This window comes from Ochotona princeps, chromosome 8 (assembly GCF_030435755.1).
Source record: "Ochotona princeps isolate mOchPri1 chromosome 8, mOchPri1.hap1, whole genome shotgun sequence".
NCBI lineage: Eukaryota > Metazoa > Chordata > Mammalia > Lagomorpha > Ochotonidae > Ochotona > Ochotona princeps.
This window is the reverse complement of record NC_080839.1, coordinates 76,063,043-76,070,024: the sequence shown is the minus strand read 5'-3', so window position 1 is coordinate 76,070,024 and position 6,982 is coordinate 76,063,043. Positions and strand designations below refer to the sequence as shown.

The 6,982-nt window shown below is 59.8% G+C and overlaps 1 protein-coding gene across 1 annotated transcript in view; it reads left to right on the top strand.

Annotated features, from left to right (window-relative positions):
- Nucleotides 1-4,386: 4,386 nt before the first annotated feature.
- The window catches only part of LPIN1 (lipin 1), a 45,321-nt gene continuing 42,725 nt past the window's right edge, over nucleotides 4,387-6,982 (top strand). Inside the window, exon 1 of the mRNA XM_058668271.1 lies at nucleotides 4,387-4,402. The gene's annotated coding sequence lies outside the window, so the exon portion shown is untranslated. The remainder of the gene's footprint in view (nucleotides 4,403-6,982) is intronic.

Here is a 6,982-nt window from a genome sequence, read left to right as displayed (position 1 = left end):
CAGGGTCCCAAGGCTTTGGGCCGTCCTCCACTGCTTTCCCAGGCCACAAGCAGGGAGCTGGATGGGAAGCAGGGCTGCTGGGACACGAACCAGCGCCAATACGGGATCCTGGCAGTGTGTACAAGACAAGGACTTTAGCTACAAGGCTACTATACTGGGCCGTGTCTCTTTTGCACCAGGGGAAATAGAAGTTTCTTTTGATTCATGTTTATCCTCCTGCCAGAAATCTACTGCAGCTGCATAGCCCCTTTTTGCAGGGTGGCAGAAGCAAGGTGTAGGCAGAGGCTAGGTGTTACTGGGAGGGTGTTTCCACAATGCCCCTTGAGGCAAATGACGTCCTGTAACACCCTGCCTCCTTTACGTGTGTGTGTATGTATGTGTGTGTGACATTCTTTACTCGTGGGATTAATGTCCTGCTTAAGGCTAAAGTGAAATTGTTTGTAAGCTTCCTTAGGCACAATGGAATGTATTGGAAACCCAGAAATGGGCTTTAGTTTAGTACTCCAAAGTAGGTAGTTCCTATCTTGGGTTAATTTAATGATTCCAGGAGTCTTGGGGGGGGGGTGTTGTGGCTCAGCAGGTGAAGCTGCAGCCTAGGACTCCTTCATCCCATCTTGGAGAGACAGTGCAAGATCTGACTGCTCTGCTTCCCCTCCAGCGAAGGCAAGCAAACCATGGCCCAAGTACCTGGCTTCCTGCTGGCCAGGCAGGAGACCCAGATGGAGCTCCCGGCTCCTGCCTTGGGCTTAGCCTAACCTTGGAGTCGCAGGCATTTGGGGCTTGAAGCAGCATGTGGAAAGTCTTTGCTGCTCTGTTTTTGTCTCTCTGTCTTTCACACAAATAGATAAATACATCTTAATACAAATATTCAGGTGTCTTCCGGGACCTCCCCATGGTTCCAACGCACACTGGCCCCTTTGGAATGGAAGAAAGTGAGGTCCTTGTGGGTGTAGGATCGCAGGTCTGCAAGCCGAGAGGCCCAGGCAGGAAGCAGAGGCTAACATCAAGGGCCTCAGGCAGATGCCATTGGGTCTTCCTGGCTGTCCTGGCCAATTCAACCCCGTTTCGCTTTCTGGAGTTTTTTTCTTTGGAGCTGACAAGTGCTCGGCTCGTTGCAGACCTTGTCTTAACTGGGACAAAGGGGGGCTGGCGGTGTTCTCTGGCAGCTGAGTAGCCTCTCGGGGACTGAAGCCGAATCCCGCAGCAGCCTGACCCTGGAGCTAGCTGGTTCAGGGCTCTGTGCCTGTGGGCTAGCTCTGTGTTGGCGTGGCCTGGGGGGAAGGTGGGGACTGAGCATCAGCCGAGCCTTCTGCGCAGGCTCACTTGTGCATCTGATGTTCCCTATACATTCTCTTCAGGTCTTTTCCAGCAGCTGTTTTAGCTCAGTCTGCCCTAAGTGGGGTGCATGTAAAAGGATTTATTTTATTTTATTTGAAAGGCAGAGTTTGAGAGAGAAAATAGAGGAAGGGACCTTCCATCTGCTGCTTCACTTTCCAGGCACCAGCAACTCGTTCGAGGTCTCCCACATGGGTGGCAGGGACCCAAGGAGCTGGGCGGTCATCTGCTACTTTCCCAGACACATCAGCAGGGAGCTACATGGCAAGCGCAGCTGCGGGGACTCAGACTGGAGCTCTGATATACGATGCCGCTGTTGGAGGCGGTAGCTACCTCTGTTGGATCACAACGCTGGCCCCTAATGGGGGTTTAGAAACAACGCAAGCCGTCTTCTGTGGGTTCTGGAGGATGCAGCCCGAGGCCAGCATGGCTGAGCTCCGGCAAGGGCCCCTTTCTGCTCACCACCTTGCTGCGTTGCAGCAGCAGAGCATTCTGGGCTGTCCTCTTGTCAGGGTGCATGACCTCATCCATGCGCAACTGCATGCTGCAGGGCCACCTGGGATTAGGGCTTCTACGAGCGAATCTGGAGAGATGTGTGCAGTCCATAGCAGGCACATCCTCCCATTGAGGGCAGAAAGCAGTTCTCAGCAGATTCATCTCACTTGTACCAATCAGGCTGTGGCAGCCATGTGGACATTACAAACTTCCAGACAGCTGTCACGGTTGCCGTACCGAGACCCCAGCTGGCTCCGTCCCTGCCATCTCCTTTCATCATGTAGACTGATGCCTTTCATTGATGTCTATTCTGATGGGCTGATGCGCATGCCGACAAAGTGGTCTGAGAGTCGTTGCTGGGATGGACACAGGAGGCTGGAGGAAGCTGGGAGGACGATGGAGGAAGCCAGAGGAGAAAGGGCATCCCAGCCCCTCTTATTTGAACACAGAGGAGACAGGCATGGGACTGGTCTGGGCAGGCCTCCTTGGCCCATCCTGGGCTGCCCAGCAGCCTTCCCTGCGTGCCCCCTGCACTTATCACTCCCTGGCACCTGCCCTCCACTGGCCTGGACGGCTACCCACTCGGGTCACCAGGTTCTGCTCTGGTCCCCTGCAGGTCCAACCCCTTGCTCACAGCAGGGCTGAGCGCTGTGATGGAGAAACTGAGACAGTTCTTACAGGGAGCCTGATCCCTGATGGGGCACACACCAAGGACAGGCAGACATGCTGCTTGGGGTGGCCCCAGTGCTTAGCGTGTGCCAGCGAGATAGGGGCAGAGGCTACTCCCTGGACAGGCAATGTGACACGTGGCCCGCAGGGCATGGCAACAGGGCAGGGACCAGGGTGGGCCTGAGCTCCGGCCTGTCGTTCTCCCAGTCTGATTTGCTGGGTTGGTTTCTTTGCCCTGTGGCCACACCACACACAGCACGGTCCTAGAAAACTGCCAAGCTGCTAAGTGAAGGGCCCTGTGGGCGTGAGTTGGAGAGGCGTGGCTTCCAGCTGAGGCCCCGCCCCCTGTCCAGCCTCTTCCCCTTATCTCTGGTCACTGCTTCTGTTCTGGACGTCAGGGCTCTAATCTACGAACCCCACCCCGGGTGCCTGGATGGCATGACCAGGTCTGGGTGGCGTCCAGGGCCCCCATGCTGCGTGTCCTCATCTCTCTCTGGAAACTAGGCCTTGTCCAACCTGGGCAGCCAGCCTGCCACAGTCCCCAGGGACCCCATTCTGCTTGGGATGGGGACGAGGGCTGGGGGTATCCAGGCTCCTCTGGCCCCTGGTCCCAGAGGTGCCCCAAAGGGGAGTGAAGCCCCGTCTTAGGCTCCCCAAATCCATGAGTAAGAACTCCCTGTCCTGCCTGGGGGCTTGTTTCTCTGAGGCATCCTGTGTTAGACCCTGGAATCCTCCCAAGCCAGCAGCCACATCAGCTGCTTTACATGGTGGCCATTTCACCCCCCAGGTGCACCCCCATTTTCCGGAGCTCAGGATGCTGGGTTGCCGGCCTCGGCCTGTCCCAGCACATCACTCAGCCCCGCCTTCCTGCTCCAGGTGGCTGGAGGAGCCAGTTCCCTCTTCCCGGACTCCCGTTCTCCTCTTCCGAGTTGGGCCGAACACAGCAGGTCCTGGGATTGGCCTGGGGGATCACCTCAGCTCCGGGGCTGAGTCACGGCTCGCCCCGCCCCTGGGTTGCAGGCGGCTGAGCTGAGAGGGCCCGCCCTGGGGGACTCCGGACAGTGCTGCAGCTGCGGCACAGCAGCGCCTGGGCTGATTCTGCATCCCGCTGAGCTGGGAGTGGCCAGGGGCCTGGCTTCCCCGCTGGGCGCTGCTGGACTTCAGCTTCTCATGTCTGTAAACACGCTGGCCTTGCCGCCCCCAGAACCCCTCCCCTCCCGTGGCTCCTTCCCTAGGACTTCTGGACCTGTTTCTGCTCTCCATCACACACATATTATCTATTAGTCCCCTAGGATGAAGGGTCGTGGTGTCTCTGAGCTGAGCAACTGCCTAGAGATAGGAGGACGCAGGGCGGCGTGGGTCCGCACCTGGCCTGGGGTGCACTCAAGCCCCTCCCCACTTCGACCTACTGCGCCCACTCTGCTGGGAGGCTTCGGCTCTGACAATCCTGGCTGTTGAAAATCTGACTTTGGCTCTGGCAAGGAGGATCAGACACGTGGCCTAAGGGGTCTCCACCCCCGGGGAAAGCCGCAGCGGGCAGGTGGGTGGGCGGGTTGCAGGGCCGACCGAAGGCTGCAGCTCCCCTGGCGGCGCCCCGCCGTCCCCGCCCTCGATCCCCGCCCCCGGAGGAGGCGGACCCGTGCGTTCCGCTGCCCGCCCGCCGGGTGTGCGCGTACAAAGGCTGCGGCGCACGCGGGGCGTCCGGGAGTGCGGACCAGGGCCCGGCCGGGGTGCCCTTTCCGACGCACGATCGCCGGGAGGCTCACCGGAAGGTCAGGTGGAGAAGCAGGCTCCGGCCAGCCACGCAAGTATCCCAGAGGCCCGGCCTGCGTCGGGAGCGCGGCCGGGACGCGCGCGGAGCCCACCAGCGCCGCCGGCCCGGCCCCCTCGCGGGGCAGCGCGAGTGAGTGAGACCCTCCGGGCGCCGGGGACGGGGATGGGCGTCCGTCCCCCGACAGCGGAGGGATCTGCAGCTCAGGGAGGTTGTCCTCGTGGCCAAGGTCACGCAGTAGCTGGCGGGCGGAGCTTGGTGCAGGGACCCCAGTCTGACCCTCCGGCCCCTCTCTCCGCCCCTTTCTGAGGCGGCTTAGCCGGGAGCTTTAACCCTGGGGAAGGCCAGCGGGACCCAGGCCCCAAGTCTTTTTGCCTGGGTACCTGGCCGGTCCTCCGTGGCGCCCACCCTGGCTTTGACGCCTGAGGACGAAACGGGGACCTGGACAGCTGGTAGCGTTCACCTGGGGGCTGCTGGAGCTTGGAGGGCAGAGGCTTCCTGGGGAAGATCACCTGTTGGTGCCGTTTGCCTGGGGGTTCCTTTGTGGCCTCCCCCCATGGCATCCCCGACCCCATCCCCAGTTTCCCGCACCAGTAACGTTAGAAGATCAGAATTGGACTTGGAGCTCCGTGTTTGGATGTTTATGTTTACCAGCGGTTCTGACCAGGCGGGTGTGAGTGTGGGCGTATGTTTCTGCGCATTTCATCACAGTGTGTGTGTCTGTGCCCAGTAGTGTCGGTGGCCTGGCCTGTTCCCCGCCTTGAGGCTCTTAGTCCTGATTCTGGCTCAGCTGCCTTGGCGTCCCTCGTGGGTTCTGCAATCTCTCCAGTTTAAGAAGAACGGACTGCCCAGGGTACCCAGGGTCTTATTTCCACCCCAGAGGACTTGGGGGATCAGGAGGGGAGAGGTGGGAGGGATGGCTGGGGTTGGGGTATCCGCCCTTGGGCAGGTGGGAGGCCCTGCTGCTTGCCTGACCAGCTGCTCCCAGGGTCCTGGGCCACGGGGAGTGTCGGTTCAGGAGTTGGAAAGTGGCTTCCCACAGATGTGGCCCGGGAGGTGCTGAGGCTGGGTGGAAAATGGGGGCTCTGTGCTGATCCGGGCTGCCCGCAGCCCCCTGTGTTCTATGTGAAGCAGCTAATCACACCCATTCACAAGATTGTTGTGTGAGATAGCTGGACGGAGCACCTGGGCATAACATGGGCCTGGGAGGGAAGAGCCCAGGTGCTGCTTGGCTGGTTGGGACAGTCCTGTCTGGTGTTCTGGCCCCTGATGGAGCGCTGGGACTTTCCCCTGCCCGCTTCCTGCCACCCCTCTCTGACTGTGTCTCCTGCCTTCAAGGTTCCAAGCCTAAAGGGGACCTAAATTATTAACAGGGCGGGCATGGTTAAGTATGGGCATCTTGTTCCGGCAGGCTCCAGGAGCATGGTGTGCTCTGATGGGGATCCTTGGGGTCCCTGCCAGGCTCCGCGGCCGGCAGATATGCGCGTTTGGCCTTTCCCCCTGGTTTGCCAGGTGTGGGGCAAGGAGCTGTTATCCATGGGCTCACATGTTGTGCGCTTCCGTCCAGCTGGTGATGTGGCGAACTGGCTTGTGGAAACACCAAAAGTTGGCAGAAACCCCACAAGCCCCAGACTTGGAGGAGTCCCCAAGTGCCTGTTTGTTGTGTAAGGAGACATGTCAGCTTAGCCAGCTCTGAGTGAGGGTCTGGGGCGCAAGGGCCCCCCACACCTGCCTTGCAGCTCCCTGAGCCTGGGGGTGTCTGTTCTCCCTTGGTGGCCACCTGGCTTGTCCCTAGGGCTGAGGGTTAAGGAGTGAGTACCCCCCTCTTCCTCTTCCTACTTCTTTCTGCTGTCTGTGTGTCTTCTGCTCGGCAAACAGCTGTGGGGGCCTGGGCTGGGCCTGGGTGGCTGGCTTGTGTGCAACCAGCAGTTGTAGGGGACCAGCATATGAGTGGTGTGAGTACCTGTGTGTGCATGCAGGCTCCACAGCGGTGGTCTGAGCAGGTAGATCTGGCTGGAGCTCGCTGGTGCCTCCTTTCTGGGATGTCCTGGGCAGGAGCTGCGGGCTTGGCACATGAGCCTCGCCAGGAAAAGCTTGAAGCAGTGAACTTGGCCAAGCGGCTGTTTGTTGGCGCGATGTGGGAGACCTAGCAGCTTTGTTAGACCGTGTGTTTTCTGCTCTTGCCTCTCTGACATGGGGACGTGGTGTGAGGCAGATGCAGACCCATTCTTCCTTCCTACTGGCCAGGCATGGCCCGCGCTGGTGGGACGTTGGTTTCCCTAATTCGAGGCAGGTGGAAGTGGTAAAGGGGACGAGGGAACTCTTTCCCGCTCCTTTCATCCTGATGGAGGCCCCTGCAGGGGGTGCTCAGGCCAGGTTATGGGGGGAGCTGTGCAGGTCATGCATGGGCCAGTCTGCAGCTAGGAGGCAGCTTCCTTCCCGTGGCCCTCCATAGGACTTGGGGTTCACCAGGGGTCCTCCTGCCTTACTTGTGTCTACCTTGTAGCCTTGTACCTCTCATTCTAGCCCTGCCTGGCCAGGGGCTTCTTCACCCACGAGTTGGGATCACGGTAGTTCTATCCCAGGGTTTTGAGGCTCTGTGTCTGTGTACAAGCCTCCCGGTATGGTGGGCCACAGACAACACACTTTGTTGGTGAGCTCTATGGTGACCGCAGCTTGCAAGGGACTTGTCCCTAGGCCTGGGGGTCTTGG